We start from the raw sequence: 13,138 nt of genomic DNA, 5'->3' as shown, positions 1-13,138 counted from the left end.
TCCCTTCCTTTCTGTTCGTCTGCTTTGTCCGGGAAGACCCTTCTGTTGTGTGACTCCTTCTTTACCTCCCGGCGGGCCCGGCGCCTGATTTCTGGCCTCGCCAGGAACGGGTGGTGCTGGACAGCCCCCTTTTAACTTGCCAGAGTTGCTCATCCTTGCCTGCCCTGACCTTTTGACACAGTGGTCTCAAATGCTCGATTTATTTCATTCTAGGACTTTTCAATCCCTTCTCACTGAGTCTAAGCTTCTCCAAGTATAAGATGGGAGTATGGTTTAGCTTAGATGTGAAGAGTAAGTGAGATAGCCCATGAGATGTGCACTGAATCTTTTGGTCAATGAATTAGTTCTCTGTCCTCACCTGAGCATGAACTCTTCAGAGGCGAAGCTCCCTCTGATTCATCTTTGAAGACCTAGAACCAGGCTGTCCAGCATGGTAGCCAAGAAACACAAGAGGCTGTTGAGCACTTGAAATGTGGCCAGTTTGATTGGGCTGAGGTGCAAGGGTTAAATACACACTGGGTTTTGAAGACTTAAGATGAAAAGAAGAATGGAAAATAACTGGTTAGTACTTTCATATTGATTACACGTTCAAATGAGAATATTTTGGATATAATGAGTTAAATACAGTCACTGAAAAATTGATGCATGGTATTTATATTTTATGTTAAAAGTATATGAAATATAGTAAAACACTGATATTGTCTCATAAAAAACAGTTGTTAACTAGTGTGTTTATAATTTAAATTGGTTTCATATGTTTATTTTGGATTTTTTAATGGGGCTATTCAAAAATGTAAAATTAGTTAAGGGCTCACTGTATAGTTCTATTGGACAGTCGAGGAACCTTCTTAGCACAGATGGACAGATGAAGGAAAAATGAAACTAAATGAATGGGTAGATGCATAAATTAATAAATGGATACATGAGCAGATGGACACAGATGAATGGATAGATGAATGAACAGAAGGATGGGTAGATGGGGTGGGTGAAAGGAAGAAGGAATAGAATTGATGATGGAATGAAAGAAAGGCTAGAGATAAAAAAGGATAAACTGGTGGATGAATGAATTACTAAAAAGATTAAATAAGTAAGCATGTAAGTTCAAAAATAAATACATAGCTATGCAAAGAATAGATACCCCAGAAAACCAGAACTTGACTTTGACCAGAAGGCTTGTTCTTCTTTGTGGCTCCTGGAGTGTAAGCCTTTGACCAAGAAAAAAGGTTTACCCTTGCTCTTGGGGAATTTATTATTTTAATTGTTAGCCTTCATCAGAGCTTATTGGAATTTTTTCCCCCTTGGACAGTTTATCACTTGTAAATTATTTGTCACATCGTTGTAATTCTATCCAGATCCTTAACTTTCTAATCATGCATCTTTTATGGGGTCTCCTTTAAAGAAGCACTATAATTACGTGCCAAGGGTCCCAGTAAATTTTATCAGGCCATAAAATATTATACTTTAATTATTTGGAAGGGGAAGAAAGGCAAATGTTCCCTCTGCAAGGCTGGTGATCAATACCGCAGGGCTCACGACAGTGCAGGCCCCTCTGATGTCCGCCTCTTTCTGGCGTCCCAGAAAGCTCGTGCTTCCCGCCCCAGAGTCAGCACAGAGCAGGGGCCCCGGGGGACTGATGCCTCCTTCTTGATTCTTTGGTGGAGGCTGGGCCAAAGGAAACTTGTATGTATACATCTTTGAAGTGAGCTTGTTATGCCCAGCAAGTCCAAGAGGTGGCTTGGGAGGATGCAATTATGTCACCACTGCACAGACGAGGAAACTTAGAAGTAAAGGGCAATTAGAGATGGGACTCTGACTTAGCTCTTCCGACTTCCTGGCAGACATTTTTCCTCACCACACCACACCTGCTTTTATGAACCCAAGCCAGAGAACATACATGTGCTCAGTGTATGTTCTCTGGGGCTCTTATATTTTCAAGGATTTGAAAGTAGAAATTCTATGGCACTACAGCTTTGCATCCGACAACTTAGTCATTGAAATGAATAGCTTAGTTAGGTTCCCACTATGCACCAGGCCCTGGTGCTGGAGGGAAGCAAGAAACATAAGAAACAGCACTGACAAGTTTCTGAGGCTTGTGGTCAAACCTTCGTGTCAGTCATGGAAATTGCACCTGTGGTAGGTGCCAAGGAGAGGGGCTTTGCAAACTTAAAATCAGGGGCTTTTAATGAGTTGGAGAGGTCAGAGAAGGCTTTACTGTGGAAATAAGTCATCTGAGATCAGGAGGATAAGTAGGAATTAACTAGGCAAAAAGAGGAGGAGGAAGTATTATAGGTAGAGGGAAGAGCATATGCAAAGGGCATGTGGTAGGAAGGCCTGGAAAATAACCCAGGGAGGCCAGAGCAGAGTTACCAATGGGTGACTGTGATATGAGGTGGAGGGGGTCTCAGGAACCACATAACACAACCCTGGTGGGTCATGTTAAGGCTTTTGATTTCTATCTTAACAGCATTGATGATTCAGGCAAAGGTTTAAGTGAGCAAAAGGAGGTTTTGCCCCATGTAGGCAAGGGAAGACTCAGCCCAGGAGCAGAGAAGAGCAGTGATCTCGTGCTGGATGGGTGTCAGGAGATGTGTTTAAGCATGGGGGTAAGTTCAAGAAGAGGAGGAAGGCAGAGGATAATGCCTCATTCCCACTCATCCCTTCGGTCTTGGCTTTGATGTCATTTCCTTGGGGAGACCTCTCCTGACCCACTGTTGGGCCAGATCCTCCACCCCCAAGTGGTGGTCCCCACCCTTCACTTCCCCTTTCACAACACACAACACTGTTACTGCCGCGTCTTACTTAATGGTCTCTTCCGCTCGCTGGATGCAGGCTCCGTCCATGCAGGGGTGGGGAGTGTCTTAGTCACTTCTGGTTACCCAGTCCCAACTCGGGACCAACTGGCAGGCAATGCACAGAGCAAATGAGGGAATGGGATACTGGGGGGGATGAAGTTTAGAAGGGGCACGTCTCCTCCAGCCTCCTCTCCATGATTGCTTCTCCCTGCCCCTCCCTCTGCCCCTCCCTTATCTACTTCCTTTTGTTGTCCTAAAGCTGAACCTCAAAATCCTTGCCCAGGGGCTTGCACCTGAAGGAAGTAATGGACATATGCCTAAATTCTTAGCTCTGGATCTTAAATGGTAATTTCCCCAGAAAGGGTTGTGATGTGTATATTCATTGTACAGATGAACCACCTTGATTCAAGAGTTAAGATGACTTGGCGAAGACTTCTCAGAAGACGATGACAGAGCAATTTGTGAAACTCCTCCATGTCACCCCCTTAGAGTGACACATTTTGTTACTGGGTTTTCTGCTAAATGTCAGGGTGAACGCTTGGTGAACCCTGAGGTTTTTCCGGGGCTGGTGAAATCCTCACCAAACTTTTCTGTCTAAAGAAAGTTGTATTAAAGAAAATTGTATTAATATAGTATTAATATTGTAATAATAATACTTATGTTAATGGTAGCTAGCATTTATGCCACTAACTTTCCAATCCTTCAGAGCAGAGATCTGCAGGCTATAGTCCACAGGCCAATCCTGCTTTGTAAAAGAGGTTTTATTGGAACCCAGCCATGCCAAGTTGTTTACATATGTCTGTATCTGCTTTCTTGCTGCCATGGCAGAATTGAGTAGATGTGACTAATAAAATGTATAGTCTTTAGAACCCAAAATATTCACTATCTGGCCCCTGGCAGATAAGGTCTGCCAATCTCTACTTTATGTTCATTATTGTGACATGATATATTCTTACTGTCTCCATTTTACAGATAAAGAAACTGAGGTTCAGAGAGGACCTTCAAGCAATTTGCTTGAAGTTTCACAGAGACTGGAACTCAGAGACTCTGCCTTCCAAACCTGTGATGTTTCTTTGTCTGCTCCCCCGGAAGTGCTAGTGCCAGGCCGACCTCGAGGGGGAAGGCAGGAGACTGATTCCTCATAGATTCCAGAACCCCCAAAACAGAATGCTTCAGCAGCATTTTGTTTTTGGGAAAATGCTCTGATTCTTTATTGTTACATAAAGGTAACCCCCAATGGGTAATGGAAAACAACAGTAATCATCTACTTTGCTCCCACATGTGCAATCTGAGCACGGTTTGGAAGGAACAGCTGTCCCCCCACACAACACCAGCTGAGGATCCACTTCTGAGATGACTCGCACACGTGGCTGGTGAGTTGGTTCTGGCTCCCGATTCCTCTCTGCAGGAGTCTCTCCTCAGTGTGTCTTGGGCTTCCTCACAGCATGGTGGCTGGATCCCAAGACTGAGCATCCTAAGAGACAGGAGATGGAATATGACAATTTCTTAAGGCCCGGAAATGGCAATGGCCCACTTCTGCTATGTGTTATTGATCCAGGTGTCGTAAACCTGCCTAGATTCAAAGGAGCTAGAGATCCACCTCTCAATGGGAGAAGTATCCAAGAATTTGGGGGCCATATTTTAAAAATCCCACAGCAAATATTCATATTCATCTCAGTGTTCCCTTGGACCATCGTTTTGATCCATTATATTCCTACCCCTGATAATTGCATGTTCAAACTAGGGGACCCTAGGAGAATGAAAAGGTGTTATAAATAGTAGTACCAGGCAAAGACTGCAATACAGAACTGTCCCAGACAAACCAGGTATGTAGTCATCCTATCCCAAGGGCAAAGATTAATGCCTTCTTGATGTCCATAAGTCATCTTGGGAAGGTTATATTAGCACCATTGTGTTCTGTTTAAGAAATTTTTGATAAATTGTTTAAAATTAAAGAGAAAGATGTTTTCCCTGGATGAGAAATCTTCAGTTATATGAAAAACTTACTTAAATAGAATTTCAGCTTCCCAGAGTCTTCCCATTAACTGTACTGCTCCTGTGAGATGTGCCACCCTCAGACACAGAGCTGCCCTGGAAGCACCAGGCTGTGGCTGCCCTGGGACCCCTTGCTGAGTGTCCACTCTGGGTTCAGCTCTGCACTAGATCCTGGAAAAGCAGCGATGGGAAAAGCACGGTCTCGACCTCTAGGTGCTTACAACTTACCAGGCAAGATAGCACAGTCAACAGGCCATTGCAATGCCGGGTGATAAGGGCCATCAGAGAGGTGGAAACCAGGTATTGTGGAGACACCGAAAACAGGAAGATGGAAAATTCCAGGAACATTCCACAGAAGAGGTAACCTTCAAGTTTGGTGACTTCTTTATTTTTTGATTACCTATTGTATCTCAGGCACCTTGTTAAGTATTTTATGTATATCATTTCATTTAACATTTAGAAAATCCCTGGAAGATGGAAATTACTACCACCCCCACTTTTCAGATGAGGAACCTGAGGCTGAAAGTCATGAAATAGCTTACCTAAGTCTATACAAGTATCTCGTAGTGGAAGCAGAAAAGGTGCTGGGGATAGAGAGAGGAAGGATGAGTAGAAGTTTCTAAGGCCTCAAGGAAAGAGAGGGCATTTTAGGCAGGGGCCCAGCAGGTGTAAAGACAGGTATGTGGAATAGGGTTAGGAAGCCTGTGGCACCGTTGGCTGTTCGGTGCCTGGAGCAATGTGGCCCTGGCTGGGAAGCAGTTTTGCAATGTGGGGACCTGTGTCTTCCCTCACAGCACTGAGGCTCCTTCTGAGTGGTGAAGCCAGGAACAGCGTGGGATATGTGATATAGTCAGCACCAGCCATCTTGAACTTGGGCCCCTTTCTACTCTACATCCAGAAGCATCACCCAGGGGTTGCTTAGAAACAGAGCATCTCAGGCCTCTCCTTAGACCTACTGAATCAGAGCTACATTTTAACAGATCCCAGGTGGTTCATGTGCACATGGAAGTTTGGGAGCATTGATCTGGCACAACTGCCATTCACAAATTTTATAACTTCATTCCATGTTTGCTCACCATCAAGATCTTCCACTGATAGTTTTCCATTTGGAAAACCCGAGCAATGGCATACAAAATATTTTGGGGCAAGTAAGGGGTCAGTAGTATCAATAACTGCAATCCATCCATTAGCTTTTCTTCTCTGGATTGTTCTAGTGAATGCAGCCTGGACCCTCTGCAATGGGCCCAGACACAGCACTGGTTCCCGCCCACACACTCCCCAAATGCTGACAAGGTCAGCTCAGTGGCACAAGGCTGTGGGCTCTTGGTCGGCACCACAGGTCACAGCCCTCATACTCTGAGGGTCCTTCATGTGATGGACTGGCTGCTAGTCCCTGGGGGCAGGTACAGAGATGAACCGATCCTTACCCTGTCCAGCTCACAGAATGACTGACCAAGACTGAAAGGGAATGTGACATGGATGCTTTCCCAGGGCAGGGGCTTGTTCTGTGGGGTTGGGAGCCCAGGGCCTGAATTCAATCCCTTTGCAGTCATGTTCCCTGCCCACTAGGAGATGCTCAGTGGCAAGTGGGGGCAGACACTGTGTGTGTATGTGCGTGCATGTGTCTGTGTGAGCACGTGTAAATCTTAAAGTTCCATGGTGCAGAGACGTTGGCCCTTACCTTTTCCTTCTGGTGCTCAGCAAGCCTGAGCTACATCCTGAAGTCAGAAAGGGTGGTGCTGCTTAGAAAGAACATTCCCATCTTTCCTTCTCTCCCTGATCATTCCATGAGCACCGCCCCACCCTGCCAGCCTGTGCTGGCCTCTGGGATGAGCAAGGAGAACTGGTCCCTGACCTGCAGAAACTGGCAACCCAGGGAAAGGAAGGAGGAGAGACCAGCAAAAGGACGGATGAGGCCGGGACAATGTTTTAAAGGCCCTGAGGAAGGAGGAAGGAGTCTCCTGTTCTAGCTGGAAGAAAGCTCTGCCACTCTCCATCCATGTCTTTGAGCAAGTGTCACAGCCTCTCGGGTCCTCCAAGTCTTAGCGCGTGTTGGAGTGATGCTAACTTCCCCTTTCAGAGTTTGGATGAAGACAGGATGGGGCGTGTGGAAGCGCCCAGCTGAGGATGTAGCATGTGGCTGGTATTGATAGACTCCTGGCCCCTAACCTCAGGCTCTAAGCCAGGCCAACCTCCTGGCTCACCAGGGGTAATTAATGGAAGGGACTGGTTTCATTTCACAAACCACACTTGCCCTGAGCTCCTCCCTGTCTTGCAGGGAAGTGACCTTCCTCACGTGCTGAGAAGATGCATGTGATGATTGCGTGCCCCAGGCAACCAAAGGGATCCTGCATACTCATGATTCCCTCATACAGAGGAATGAAAGGGAGAGAGGAAGTGGGGGCTCCTCCTTGTTGCATGTTCTGCATGGCTCTGCTTGCTTTGGGGTCTGAAGGCCTTCTTGGGAAGTTGGATTCCCGGTGGTTCAGGGACTTGCCTGGAAAGTCTTTCTCTCCTTTTCCTTCTCCTCCTCCTTCTCCTTTCCTCTTTAAATAACATACCTTCTATGTACTTCCTTGAACTGTCTTTTGAACTGTCTCCCACAGCAGGTAACCCTCAGAAAACAGGGAACCCCTCTAGGCTCCCCTGCATGTGGTGGGATGGCTGGGCAGCTGATGGAGTGCATGGGGCAGGGCAAAAGGCATGAGGCTGGGTCACAGAACTCGCAGAAGTTTCAGAGACCTGGAACATACCATCAGTGGGGGGTTAGGCCACTAGAGGAGGTGAGTAAGTCACCCTTTCTCCCATTGGCCAGACTCTACTCATTCTTGAATACTCAGCTCAGAGACTTTCCCTCTGAGATTCTGTTTTTCTTGACGTCCTCCAAGGTCTTCAGTTTCAGCTGAAGGTGATGACTAACCCCTCCCTGGCAGCAGCCAGGACACTGTTGTCCTTTGAAAAGAGTGTGAGCTGGTGCATTTCTGCATTGTGGCTCAGCCTCCTGCCCCTGTAACTGCCTGGTGTGACTCTTGCTGTGCACTCTTATGGGGCCCACACTGATGCATACTGTCCTGCACCCTGCCGGTGTGTGTACATTGACTTTCATTGCTCCACACACTTCCAAACACCCATGTGCAGGCACCTGCACCCCTGGGCTCACACTTCCCTCGGCAAGCTTGTCTCACCCCCTGACTCCATTAGGGAGCTTTAGTGCCTGAGTCCCAGGTGCTTGCAGACCTGACATTGGCAGTGACTGAGTAGGCCTTTGGTGACACTTCCATAAAACCTCATAAATCGCTCCTGTGCAATGTTGCATGCACATTTTTATTTTCCTCCATAAATAACACATTCTTATTTTCTGAGAGCTCCAGCCTTGGCTGAGTGCCTGGCCAAGGGGGCCACTTTCTGTAGGTTTGGCCAGGATGGAGACAGGAATGGACAGGAATGGAGACCACTCTGTCAGTTGCTTGAGACCCAAGACATCACTGGGGATCTGGGAGAATGGAGGCCTCACTTGGATGGGACATTAGGGGTCATCTTGTCCAGCTACAAATTACAGCCTTCTCCTTGTAAGCCATTTCCTTTTTCACTTGCTCATGTGTTCCATCTCAATTCTTTTACTGAGGTTTTAGGTAAGGGCCACTATTAAGCCTGTTTTTCAGACATGGACGCTGAGGTTCAGAGAAATTCAGTGATGCTCAGGGCCAGGGCCTGGAAATCTGCATTGAAACAATGCCCCAGCTCACTCTGAAGGAGGTGGTTTTGATCACATTTTAAGAATGAAGGTCTTTTGTGATTATGACTTGGGTCTCAGGGTACAAACTAACTACATTCTCCCCTTTCTTAAAAGAAAAACACCTTGGAAATAATAACTTTGAAGATGTAAAGAACAATTCCAAGGACAAACAGTTTTTACCCAGAGGCTTGGTGGAACTTAAAGCTCTAACTTCAGGGCAGACCCTTCCGAGAGGCTGGCAGGTCCTGGGCTGCGTGCTGCCTCCCACGGCCAGTGCACCTGTTGCCTCTGCTGGCTTTGCTGTGACTTTGATGTACTGCTGTCTTGCCCTCTTTAAAAAACAATTCCATTACTTACAAGCTGATGAATCTTAACCCCTTACAAAGCTCTTGTAGCAGGCTGTTCTTATCTCCATTTACAGACCGGGAAGCAGAATGCCAAGGTGAAGTTTCACTGCCAATAACATGGCAGGGCCTGGGTTACAGACCCAGCTTCCTGACCTCTAGAAGGGCTTATTCTCTGCTACACAGTATTGCCCAAACACTGCTCTTTACTTGATATTAGGGGGTTGGCAGGTGGTAAGCTTCCAGGGGCCAGTGGGGGGTATGTGAGGAATCCCAAGGTGAATGAGATCTTATGGAGCGGAGAGGAGGCAGTAACAGGGCTCAGGGATCGAGGCAGGGATGGGAAGGTCTCTCATTCAGTGCTACCCTATTTTGTGCCATCAAGTCATAGTCATTAGGTACTGTGTCAGGAGCAGAGTGGTAAAATGTACAACAAAGGAGAGGCCTTTTCTCAGAGGCTTTTAAAGCTAAAAGCTTGGCTAAGGTGGAAGAGATGGAGGGTTAGAGTGCACATCATGGCTTTGATTTGGTATTCTGGGAGGTCCATTACCTAAAGGAGCCATCAATAGTCCGGGACGGTAGAGAGGAGAAAGACATGGGCCGCAGGGGAGATCTGATGAACTTGCTTCTCTCTGTGGGTCCCCCAAATCATGCCGTCAGTAAGTGGGACTAGGCAAGTTCTTGCCTCTGGGGAATGCCCACTGTGGGGGGTGTCTGAGCAGATAGATGCACATGGTCAATCACTTACAGATTCTGTGCTAGTATAAGATGCTTCCAGAATACACCTGGAGAAAGGTATCAACATGATCCTGACTTTTCTGACCCAGCCATGCACAGCCATTGGCCCTGGGCACTCCAGCCTGTTTTCAGAAGTCCTGGTTCTCCCTGACTCCTCGCAGCCTTGCTCCCTACTATGACTTGTTTTGCTCGTAGGCTCACAGCACAGTGAGTCGTAACCCAGGAGTCTCTTGGAGCCTCCAGTTGTGAAACTGAAAGATGTTCATTCAATTTTCTAATTGTTATTATTGCATTATTGCAAAATGTATATTTATTTCATATGAAGCCACTTTTTTCATCTTTAAATTAATATAATACATTTTTAGTTAATTATCTTGTGATTTGAGGTAGGCAATCATATCATGAACAAATTCATAATTTTGTTTTTTCTTTAATAATAGTTTAACTTCAGTTTTTTTCTTGCCTTATTGCTTTGACTAGAATTTCCAGAGCAATTATTAGTGCCAATGTTTAAAGGGACATTCTTGTCTTGCTCTTTTTTTTAATAGCAGTGTTATTTATACATTGCCACTAAGTATGAAATTGACTACCATTTTGAGATACATACTTAAATCATGCTGTAGTAGGCTCAGATCTTCTTATTCCTTATGTTCTATAATTTTTTTTAAAAGAATGGGCATCAAATTTACCAATTACTTCCTCATATTTATCAAGATGATTGCATTTTAGTTGATCTGCTGCATATATTTGTAATGTCTTCCCTAGCATTAAATAATCTCTTTAGTACTGAATGTAAATAACTATGTTTTTGTATTTCAATGAATTAGATTTACTGGTGTGCTTTGAGAATTTCTGCAACAATCTTTAAAAGCAATATTGATGTATATTTCTGATATTAATATAGTACATGCACCCTGAAATAAAAGAAAATAAATCAAACCATTGGAGACAGCTTTGCAAACAAACTGCTACAAATATGTTACAATTAAAAATAAAAAAATATAGATTATAAAAAGAAAAAAAATAGGTAAAACCCAGGGCTGAAAAGGATATGGCACAAGATGGACTCTTACACATTGCTGATAGACCTATTAAAAGTCTAATAAAACAGTGATTTGACAATGTATTTAATGAGTGATAAAAAGTTAATAGACTTTGCCCTAGTTTTTCTATACCTTGGAATTTATCCTAAGGAAATAATCAGAGTTCCACACATGCACAAATTATGTGCAAAGATTTTCATGCATAGTATTATTTGTAAGTGAACAGTTAAACAAAATGTAAATGTCAAATATTAGAAGAACTGATGACAGCATCTCCATATGATGGAATATTTTATAAACACTAAAGGCATGTTTGAGGATATGAAATAAAGTTTAAAGAGTGGGATTTGTGTGTGTTCATTATGATTTTAATTTTGAAACTTGACTGTATTCCCATATATATTGCATTGCATTGTATTATACACACACACATATATAATACAATATATATATTACTATATATATATTACTATATATGTAGTACTATATAAGCATAGTAATGGTGATTATTTCTTGGCAGTAATTTGGTTTCTGGTGGTTTTATATTACAATGATTACTGGAGCCACAGGTACCAGATGGGGCCATCTTGCCACTTTGAACAACATGGAGTCAGCTGTAACTCCCATCTCATGGCCTGGGGAAAGTTCTGTGACTTGGGGGGCTTTCTCACCATCACCTCTGATAGGGACTCCTTATCTTTGGAATTCTGGGCTGTCCAGTCCTTTGTGGTACTTCTTGTTACTCTGCCCTGACATCTGGGTGGATGCATGGTGCCCAGCCCCTTCTCTTTTATTTCTACTTCCAATCTTCCCCTAAACTTTCTGGGATATGAATTTGTTGCATGTGCCAGACTTTTCCCAAAGACCTGTGGATCATGGAGATGGGGTGTTGTCCTATACCATACAGAAGAAAAATAAGTCCCATATTAATCCAGAGGTACTTAGAGATTTTTTTGTTTGTTTCATAGACCCTATTGTGAAAACTGTAGACCTCTTCCAAGTATAATGTTTTGAAATGCTTTTGACAAAATAGGGAGGGTTACAAAGGAAATGAATTATATTAAAATAAAGTTATCAAATATTTAAGTAAAAATAAATTTATGATACAGTGATGCATGTGCTTCTGTGTTAATGATGCATTAAATAATATGACATAGTGGCTGGCCAGAAAATGAGTGTAGTGTCAAAATAGTGATAAGCATAAATGACATTCTGAGAAATAAACTAAAACTGTAATTGAAAATATCTGTGATTGTACTGATTACAAAGCTACGAAAACTGCTAATACTACTGTAATGGGTAGTCTACATTCAGAATTGCAGAAAATGATAATTTTCAGGTAGAGATTGGTGAACGTAAAGATGTCATTTCCCCCTCATCTCCATTCAAGGATTGCCTGAATTCTATCTGTGGACCAGTGGGATCTCCAGGTCCTAGGCGAGGAACCCTTGTGTTAGGCATTCCTGTTCTGCAACAGCATGCCGTGTTAAGCCCCATCTCTTTCCATATTACTTTCTTCTTTCTCCTTTTCTCCCTTCCCAATTTGTTCTGGAAAGGTTGAACTACTCACATTATTAATTTGAATGATTTTGAAATCTCTGTTTCCTAATTTTGAATTAGTTCTTGCCTTATCATTGACTGTCCACAACCCATTGGGGTGTCTTCAGCCAAAAAACCGGTCATCTACTCCTTCTACTCCACACTCAGGGAGTATTTGTCTTGTGTGAGGCATTGCTCTGCAGAAGGCATTACTTCTTTTTATTTTCACAAATGGGAAGCTTGCCCCAAATCACGCAGCTAGCAGGCTGCAGAGCCCATGCTCGTAACTGCTGGACTGTTCTGCTTTCCTTTTGTGACATCCAGGAGAAGATGAAATTGAGCTATTCAGGTTTCTTTTTTCATTGGATTGGCCATCTTTAGAAGGTAATTCTCATCTCAGAATAGCGTTTTGTTTCCTTTGGTACATTTCTGCATCTTCCGCAAGAGGCACTGGTTTTGTTGTCTGCCCTGCCTCCTGCTCCCCTGGGAGCTGCTAGGAGAGAGCCCATGCACAGGGCGGGTGAGAACCAGGGCGAGGGCCCCGAGAGAAGCGGGGGCGGGGGGGTGCGACTGGGCTTCCTGGTTCCAGCCTCTTCTGAAGCCTGCCTGGAGGCTGTGCTGTGGATTCTGTACGGCTTTATTGGCAGAGACCCCTTTAGGCACAAGCTGGCTTCAGTGGGTTTCTGCTACTTGGAACCAAAGTGCTTAATAGAGAAATAGTAGACGTGCATTCCTTTTAAAATCAGAAAGAGAACACATACTATTAGTGGCATAACCCATTGCGGGAAAGGAGTTACTGTTCTCCTCCTGGCTCCAGAGGCTGCCCCCTTCTAGCGAGAGTAGAAATGATGGGAATGGTGGTGGACATGTTTTGGGGAAGAAGGTGCATGAAGGTGACTGCTACAAAGGTCCTCTCCTCTGTGTCTCAGATCACCAACGGGGACGTCCTTC

This window comes from Manis pentadactyla, chromosome 5 (genome assembly GCF_030020395.1).
Source record: "Manis pentadactyla isolate mManPen7 chromosome 5, mManPen7.hap1, whole genome shotgun sequence".
Lineage (NCBI taxonomy): Eukaryota > Metazoa > Chordata > Mammalia > Pholidota > Manidae > Manis > Manis pentadactyla.
Note: the sequence above shows the minus strand (reverse complement) of the source record.